The sequence below is a fragment of the Oppia nitens genome, unplaced genomic scaffold (genome assembly GCF_028296485.1).
Source record: "Oppia nitens isolate AA-2021 unplaced genomic scaffold, nextdenovo-longstitch-racon4-pilon3 scaffold6_pilon_pilon_pilon, whole genome shotgun sequence".
In the NCBI taxonomy this organism is placed as follows: Eukaryota; Metazoa; Arthropoda; class Arachnida; order Sarcoptiformes; family Oppiidae; genus Oppia; species Oppia nitens.
In genome coordinates, this window is record NW_026533250.1 from 761,874 (window position 1) to 770,517 (window position 8,644).

An 8,644-nucleotide genomic window follows, 5' to 3' on the forward strand; every position below is an offset into this window, starting at 1 on the left:
CTCGTTTCGTTTCTTTTCAAAATATACACTGAATTATCCATTTTTAGCATAAAATTTATTCTATTATTAATAAATAAATTTTTATAAATATTTTAGACATATATCTTTTCATAGCTTTATAAATAATCACTTACTGTAGTTGTATTTACAAATTGCAATATCAATCAATGAATATTTAGTATAATTTAAAATATTTTGTAATATATTATACTAAAAAATTTAATTTAATATATATTTTATAAATAAGTTTTTATTAATTGAATTTTTGTATTATATAATCTTATATTAATTATAATAGTTAAATAATAGTTAGCTAAATGTAAAAAACATTACATTAACAAAAAATGATTACTGAAAAAAAAATTGATTTCTTAGTTCAACGATTAATTTTATAACTTAAAATTTTATTGTAAACATCAAGTAAATCTGATATAAATGAATTAAGTTTTATAGCAAAATGATAATAAAATATAAGAAAAATACTGTATGTTATAAATTGAAAACAATAAATGGTAGCAAAAAAACGATCAATAATTTCAATGATATTTTTCTGAACCCTTTCTGCTTTATTTCAAGTTCAATGCCAACCATTTTGAAAACCAGTTTATGATAAACCCCTTTTGATAGTTTTCATAAAATATATTTTGGTTTTATAAAATAAAATATGTTTAACTATGAGAGTATTGTGCCTCAAGTGCCTACCAGAGCCTACTACTGCCCAAAGCAGCCCTCATTTATAGCTCTCTCTCTCTCTCTCTCTCTTTCTTTCTTTCTTTCTTTCAGTTTCTATCTATTAGTTCTGTCTTTTAGTTATATTCAATGTTATTCGTGGGAAAGTAAGGCAACATTTGAAAAGAAATATATATTTTTAGTATAAGTTATGCAACTTTACGATACCATAGAAAAAGGGTATTAATGTTGTATAAAGTTATTTCTGTTATAACTATTTTTTTAATATTCATATATAATAGCATTTTTTCAATAAACACACACTATATTTGATCTTTTGATAATATTTATTCACATATCAATAGTATAATATTTTGAAATACTTTACAAATTATTTTTCTTAAACTTGTGTCATATTTAATCCAAAAATATTATATAATTTATTATGTGAAACTAATTATATTATTATTTTTAAGTTTTATTTATATAGATTATATATATATTAAGTTATATTGGTTAATAGTAAAACATTGTTTTGCAAATATTTTTTATTATATATTAAAATTTTCTAAAAATTTAATTTAATTTTTGTTTATCTAATATAGTTTAATTTTTTATGATTATTTAATATTTAAAATTTAATATGTAAAATTGTTTATTGAAATATTAACTAGAAATTATATAGATTTTATTTTATACTATTTATAAATATAAAAATAAAAATGCATTAATTATAAATTTAAAAAACAACGTATATTAATAGAAAGTGATTGAATTTAAAAATTATTGATTAAAATAAAGATAAACGTTAACTTTAAAAATGTATAATTAATAATGTTTAGAATTCTAATTAATATTTATATAAATATATCTAATTTATATTTAATTTATTTTGTTTATACACTAATTATAATCACTAAAAGTTAAATTTTAAATATGATAAATATATATATGAATTAATATAGTAATGATAATATATTTTATTTACAATACATATTTATGACATGAAGAGTTGCCATATGTTTGGTACTATTGAATCATATGAGATAATCGTACAAAATGTGTGTATATGTAGAGTAAAAGACATGAAAATAAATGGATTGTCAAATAATAGATGAGACGGAATGAGAGACACATGAAGTTAAGGCAAAGAAAGAGAAAATATCAGAAAAAGAAAGTAAAATAAAAAGTGAGTGTTTGTACTAAAGTTTGTATTAAAGTTTGACCTAAAGTTTTGATCAAAACCTTTATATCCCAGGTTTATGTTGTATTTCTTATGTAATAGACGTCAAAACGCAGAGTTAAGGGGTGCCGACCCAACCCTACTGATCGCTTCTGATATTATATTTGAAAGTAATGTTAGTACTGGTAGTGTTATGGCCGCACCCATAATATTATGTGTACATATATTTGTAGACATATAAATGTGTTTTACAAGAAACGGGGATTAAGAAAAATGAACGCTTTTACTGATTGAAAAAGATTTTTACCAAAAAAGCTTTATATAATATAATATAATAGCTTAAAGAAAATAGAGGTAAATGTGCCCGCCTTACAAAAGTGGTAAATGTATATCAACATCATCAGCACTGGTGGCTAAGGGCTGGTGGGGTGACATTATATCAAATGCAAGTACACAGTTGAACACTGAGAAAAAATTGAAAAACTATTTTTATTATTATATTTTGCTTTTAGATCAATGATTGTGTTTAGAGAGGAGAGAGAGAGAGAGAGAGAGAGAGAGAGAGAGAGAGAGAGAGAGAGAGAGAGAGAGAGAGAGAGAGAGAGAGAGAGAGAGAGAGACTTATAACAATAAATTGAGTGAATATTTGCTTATATGGTAAGGGAAGGGTAGTTCAGCATTCGGGTACTCTCTAACACAATCCATTGACACATCAAACGGTGACTGTAGATGAATGCCATACCATAGTGTAGGTTAGGGTGCCTTCGGGTTTCCTCCACGACCTGTATGTTCATTGACACGCTCTAACTCTACCGATTTTATACGGTATGGCTATTGACTGAGCATATCTGAGAATATCATACTATACCATAGCATTGACATCAAAATCGCTGCTTTTATATTCAATTTTTATATAACTTTCATATGATATGAAACTACACCTCAAAAATTCATAGTCAACTCACTTCTCAGTACTACTGATATTAAATTGTGTTTTAGGCCTTTGATGTCATATCACACGAGAGTTTTGCTGAGTTTATGCTCAATATGCGCATAGATATGACTTTAAATTTTTAAGTTTGAAAAAATTAAACGCTTTTATATTTTACCAGTACTTAGCCTTCAAAAAAGGTGAAACACTTTTTAACATCAAGATTTGCAATCTGTTACTCAATTTTATTATATTTTTTTATTATATATATTTATATATGATATGTTATATTGAAATAATGATAATAATAGTAATAATCATTCTGTAAAAATTTGTTACATTAAAGTCACTGTTTATATACTTTAGTAGATGTAATATATAACTTAAACACATAAATATTAAATAACTGTTATATTGTAGTAAATTGTACTGACAATGACTAGAAAAATGTTAATTAATAAATAATAAAAATAATAACTAAAAATTGATTGCAATGTCAAGTGATGTGACGGGTTGTGTATTGTCGGTAATGGATGACTATCATCACTGAATATATTTTTATAAATTAATATACAATTTCATACAATCAAACAAACATCAATTGATTAACTAATAAATAATTTTTAATATATCAGACACTCATTGATGATATTGAAGACAACATTGAGGACATGTGAAGACAAAGTTATTTTAATTTTGCGTCATTTATTAAAAAGTGGTCGTATATTGAAAAATATATATTAAAATCGTTGGTTCCCTATATGTTTGGTAGTGATGGCACAGACCATCAATGGATCTGTAGTGTTGATGCAAACTGAGAGATAGATTATGCGCTCTCTTTCCTCATCACAAAACTATCTTTTCATATATAGTATACTGTTTTATATGTATACAGTATATACATATAAAGTAGTAGTGATGCCAATGGTATCCTATCGACACTTTCATATAATACACAACCCGTTCCTCAGAGTGTTGGCACAACCATAGAGACTATGGCAGTAACGCTGTTTAAGCCATTGTTTTTTGTCGATCTCTATGTGCTAATGGATAGCAATGAGAGACTGAGAGATGTGTTATAATATAATGTTTGGATCACTGACTCAACGCATCCCTGACTCTGCCTCAAGACTTAATCGCTCTCTATATTAATCTCATTATCCGCTCAACAAATCATACATTTGTGGCCATTTCTGTAAGGGTAAGACATACTGGTGTGTGTTTGGCACACATTTTCTCATTTTTATTATTATCTATATATATATATATATATATATATATATATATATATATATATACTATAAAAACATTAATTCATTTAACAATTACTTGATTGCCCTAACACTACATTATATGTTTTATGCATATCATTAGACTCTATGAATGACAGATCTCATTCAGAGACTAATATATAAATTCAAATTATATTCATTTATTATATCATTTTCTTATGATTTAATCCTTGTTTTGCCATTTTATTGATTTGTATTCAAGTCCTCCATATTTTAATAGAAAATCAAATACAAACACAAGACTTTGGGCACAAAATGGCAGTCACAGACATTTAGTTAAAATATTAATGTTTTAGTTCATATAATTTTATTTTTAGTAATTATTACATTTAATTAAGATCTTTAAAAACATTAAATGACAAAAACTTATTGTTTATGAGTGTTATTACAGTGATTAGCCTCATATTAAAAGTTATAAAAATAAAATATCAAAGACATCAATATTATACAATAATTACAATATTCTTAAATTACATCATATAAATTACTGATGTCTTCAAAGTGTTATATAAATAACAAAAAAAAAAATAATTGTTTTCTATATAATCAACAAACTGTCTGAAATGGTTTTAAATTATTACTTTTATTTTTAGTTAACACACATCTAATTACACATCTATTTAAGTGTCTTAGGTCTTAACGTTAAGTGTTTTCTTTTTTAGTAATTAGTTTTGTTTTAAATTTATTGTTTTATTAAATTTTATAGTCATTTTGACATTTTTTGTATTGCTTAGTGTTTATTATTATGAAACATATTATAAAAATTTTGACATTGAAATACTGTGTTTGAAAACCTATATCAGATTATCTTAAAACCGTTTATTTTTATTTTTAGTTACAATATAAAAATTTAGTAAATAAATAATATTAATAATATTGTTTATTGTTAATTGTTTTAATACTAATAATATCAAATTAAATAATATTTTTTTAATTATTTTTATTTACTCAAAACATATTAATTTATTAAATAATTATTGATATTTTAATATTATTCATATTCTGATATTGTTTAATGTAAACATATCGTGTTAATTAAACTATTAATATATTATTACAATGTATAGATGTAGATATTAATTATCTATTTTATTTTATATATTAACCTATATATCTATAATTTTAGAGAATCAAATATAAATGGTATAATTAAATTTTTAAACTGAGAATTTTAATATAATATATTAATTTTATACTTAACTTTAATATTATATTTAAAACAAAGATAATTTATATATTACATATTTAATAAAATAATTTTAAGATTTATAAGTCTAATTAATAATTCATAGTAAAAATAAATATTTTATAAATAAAATATTTATTTTATACATATATTTTAATTTTTGTTTATTTTTTGATAGAGTTTAATATAATATTTGATTTAATGATAATATATTTACACAATTTTCAGTTTATAATTCATAAGATATTACTATTATTAATATATTATTCAATAAAATAATTCAAAATGCAATTCATTCGTTAACTTTTTATATTTTGTAAGTAATTTGCTGAAAAAATGTATGTTTTACTTATACAGTACATAATGTACATAAAGTGTAATCATAAATATGTTAAATTAAATTAGAGAAATATTTTATGCATTAAATAGATATCTTATTGAGTTAACATCACATAAGCAACAGTAGTAACCATTAATGCTACAGTTTTTACCAGTGCTTGAGCTCAAACATACAGTCAATTTTGTTTAACTAATTTGATTTGTGTTTTAAAAAGTCATTACACCTCTGGAAATGTTGTGTTTAAATGAAATCAATAGACAAATACTGTTTGATATCCTAATAGTTAAATACATTAAAGAAATTTTACAATTTCTGACTCTTCATCTTAATATAAATTAACATTCAAAAGATTGATGTATTAGAATATATCAGTTAAACATTATTTATATTTCAAATAGTTATATATCACACAAATTATATGACAATTGGGTGTAATTTAAGGTTGACTTTTATGAGACGGATTAGTTTGTTGTTGTTAGACAACTAAGCAATAGCTTATGTAGTTTGTGTTGAAAACAGTTGAGTATTTAAAATGTGAACCATAAGAAAGACCAAACAATTCATGAATCCATCAGAAATAGTTTGACAGTCGCTTATGAATTGAGATTCATTGAGGTGTAAGTGCCGTCATTGAAGAATTACTGTCAAATCTATGACTCGATAGCCTATAAGCATAGATATATTGATGAAGTGAGAAGTGTGTGGTGTTGTATGTGTTGTATGGTGTGTCCCATATCCAGACAGTTAGGGGCTGTACGCCTGTCAGGTTTCTTCAATGACATCAATGAGATAATCAAAGAATAAGTATGAGATAGGCTTACCATCAGATGTAAGGTTCCGGTGATTCTTACTTCTCTCTCCTTCACTACTGACTCACTCTCTACTCTCTACTCTTAACTCAACTCAACTTAGTTTAAATTCAATTGAATTCAATCAAATGAGTTCACCTCTTATAAGACCCCTTCCCTTCTGCTCTTCTTTTGATGTGAGCTCCAGAAGCAAAATGAGAGACTAGTGTGTCCTTGACATCAATATAGTGATCATACAGTGCTATAGCTATTCCACTATTTCCCTTATGTTATATTTTATGTATATTATAATCGTTACCGAATATGCCATATATGCCTAAAATGTCGTTCACTTTCCCAGGGAATGGGTTGGTAAGGGTTGCGTGAAGTCAGGGTAAGGCTAGAGTATTGGTAGGTCTCCATAGTATAGCATCACAAGCTTTACTATAGCATTGAATGCTAACTCAGCTCTCAATTGTCAACTACTATACCAAACCCTATGTACAGTACTATACTTTGTTTGAATAAATGCTTCGTTCCGTTGTTTGATTTGAATGAATGCAGGTGTGAGTCCTTACATATACTGTGCTCTCAACTCATTCATCCAAATTCAGGCCAACATTAGAAACATTGAAATCCTTAGTTTGCGTATAAATCTTGACTTTTTTAAACTTTATATACATTTTTATTTATTGAACAGATTTTATATTAAATATAAATTTTGAATATCAAACACCAGTTATATATTTTAAGCTCTTATATAAATTTATTTAATTAATTTCTTATTTAAACAAATATATAATTTATGAAATCAAATATATAGAATGGAATTAAATTTAAATTATAAATAAATATCATCTTTATTTTTAAAGGCAGTAATTGTTTGTTTTCATTAATAAGTTTATTTAAATTAAGAGTCCTTTGAAGTTTAGTATTAACAATAAAAACTATTTTTATATAAAAATTAATATTAAGAAATTGATTTCTGTTTTGAAATCTAATACCATTTGCGTGTCTTATCTTTAATATTAAAAAGCATTTTTGGAGTAACTGTGCTTCACATCAATATAGTTTAATCATTGTATACATTGACGTATTAATCATTATATATCACACTTTACTTATTGTACATAAAACATAAGATCTATAGTTGTCTCATCTATCATAATGTAAAGTATATATCCATGTAGTATATCATCAGTCCTCTCTCTCTCTCTCTCTCTCTCTCTCTCTCTCTCTCTCTCTCTCTCTCTCTCTCTCTCCTTCACACACATACATACAACACACACACACACACACACACACACACACACACACACACACACACACACACACACACACACACACACTCACTCACACACTCACTCACTCACTCATTCACTCTTTTACGTACTCTTAAAACTCAAGTAAATGGTTAGTAGAAAAATATATAAAAAGTGTATCACAGAAGAAGCTATTAGTAAATAAATTTAAAAAAATCATATATACTGATACTATAAGTTATATAATATATGTTCAAAAACGCAACAGCCCTTTGATTTGCTCAGTACTATAGTAATGATACTGCACTTATGTGTGTATGTGTGTATGTGTGTATGTGTGTATGTGTGTATGTGTGTATGTGTGTATGTGTGTATGTGTGTATGTGTGTATGTGTGTATGTGTGGATGTGTGTATGTGTGTATGTGTGTATGTGTGTATGTGTGTATGTGTGTATGTGTGTATGTGTGTATGTGTGTATGTGTGTATGTGTGTATGTGTGTATGTGTGTATGTGTGTATGTGTGTATGTGTGTATGTGTGTATGTGTGTATGTGTGTATGTGTGTATGTGTGTATGTGTGTATGTGTGTATGTGTGTATGTGTGTATGTGTGTATGTGTGTGTGTATGTATGTGTGTATGTGTGTGTATTTTACATTTACATTATATAGAATATATTATAAAGTAAATAGTTAAAAGTGTATACACTGTACAGTAATATATTGTGGTTATTTGGTTGTATGGTTGGGTTAATTTTGTTGAGTGCACTGTATATCACACCAAACTCTATCATACAATAGCTCTTATATTTTTTATTGAATGTCTGTTTCATTGATTCCCTTTATTTTGCATCAAATCTTTGTCTCATCACATCTAACGTCAGTTTTTCTCTATTATAATATTCCAACTCTTTTACTGTCTATTCCTATAGATATTCAATACATTGAGATTGAACTTTCTTTCCCCTATTTTTCATATTCAATATATTCACTACT